This window comes from Poecilia latipinna, unplaced genomic scaffold, assembly GCF_001443285.1.
Source record: "Poecilia latipinna isolate Pla-1442-1.1 unplaced genomic scaffold, P_latipinna-1.0 Scaffold740, whole genome shotgun sequence".
Classification (NCBI taxonomy): domain Eukaryota; kingdom Metazoa; phylum Chordata; class Actinopteri; order Cyprinodontiformes; family Poeciliidae; genus Poecilia; species Poecilia latipinna.
Genome location: NW_015113356.1, coordinates 68,114 through 69,821, shown reverse-complemented (window position 1 = coordinate 69,821; position 1,708 = coordinate 68,114).

The following is a 1,708-nucleotide window of genomic DNA, read 5'->3' as shown; positions in this document are numbered from 1 at the left end:
GGAGAGAGTCAGAAGCACCATCAGGATGTTTTACGGCTGTACAGACACAGATCATTTCACCGTCAGCTCAAGTTCGTAACCGTTTGACAGCAACGTTTTCCAAACAGCCTTTCAAGCAACTAAATGCCCACAAATAAACTATTAAGTCCACCCTCAATGAAATACATTTGCAGGGCTTTTTTTTTTTTTTTTTTTTTTTTCTGTCTTCTCTTCATCACTTCAAACCATCCCCACCCACTCTCCCAAACCTCCATCACACTCACTACTATGCAGGCACATGTTCTGATGCCAAACATATAATTCTTGTCTCAAAGCACTTGTCAGTGGTTTTGATGGGGACAAAGCACAGAGCGTTAGGATTCTGGGTAAGCAGGAGTTTCATCAGCAGTCGGAGAGCACAAAATAATGATGTATTTCCTCAGAATCCCCAGTTAAGAGAGACTCTGTTCATTACTGTTTTAGTATCTACACACCCCACTCGTTGAACACCAACAACAAATGCCAGCGTTCTGCATCTGACCCCATGTTTGCACCACATTCAGCTGCAGGGGAGAAGGTTTTCCCGCAGAAAGTCTCTAACTTGTATTCAGATGCACCGTCATGCAGAGAGAAATGAAGTATAAAGATCCTCCAGTCCCAACTTCTGCCTGAGTATTTTTCCCGGTCCTACCTGTACACTGAACTCTTAATCTCATGTGTAACATTCATGCATCTCAGCTGAAAGAGTGAGGCAATCGTGGTGTTTGTTGCTCCAGAGTGCATACGGCTTAGTTTTTTTGTTCTTCGTTTTGTCCGCAGCTATAAAATGAATATTTATTTTGAGGCTCTTGATATTTAGAAAAGAAGATTAAGATACAGAAATTTTAACACAGGTATGAGTCTGCAACATACAAAGGATTCTAACAAACTCCCCCTCCCTCCAAACATTTTAGTGGTAAATCATTTCGAATCCTTCTCAACGTGAAACCCAGTAGAAAAGCAGAGAGCTGACTTATTCATGCAACAAACAACAAAAGGTACCTGTAGGGAGGATGTGAAAAGCAGTAATTAAAACTGACAGGTGATTGGTGGAGACCAGGAACAGGTGAGTTCAACCAACAGAATCAATAGAAGTTATGAGGGGAGAAAGTCTGAGGAGCTGAGGAGCTAATTGTCCAGTGACAGAGCAAATTAAAGCAATACAAGTAGGCACACTGACCATGGGAATACTGAAACTCAACACAAAGTGCTTCTAAATATCAAACAAATGGCTCAAAACACAAGAAAAGGGATAGAAAAAGGTATCATTAATACGAGTGTGCAAGCATCCCTAACACAGATTGTTTAGTAAGTACGGCAAAGTTAGAGTATGTAAACTTCTGACTTTGAAGTAAGTAATGAAAATGTCAAATCCTTCATGTTTCTGGCATTCGGAAAATGGAAATAATTTTGGTAATCCAAAGTGACTGCTTAAAATAGTGCTTTATATTTCAATTTGTAGAAGAGAGATTGTCCATGTAGCAAACTTTGGTAGGTTGTAACTATTTGTCCATTTTATATCTTTCATAGCTCTTCACTTTTGAAGAGCTATGAGACATTGCTCTTCTTTCATAGAAGAGCAAGGCAGTGATGGCCTTGGAGGGATCACTGCCTCCAAGGCCAAAAAAAAAACAAACAAACAAAAACTTAAATTCAAGGTGAAAACTTAATAAGAATCCTGAAATTCTGC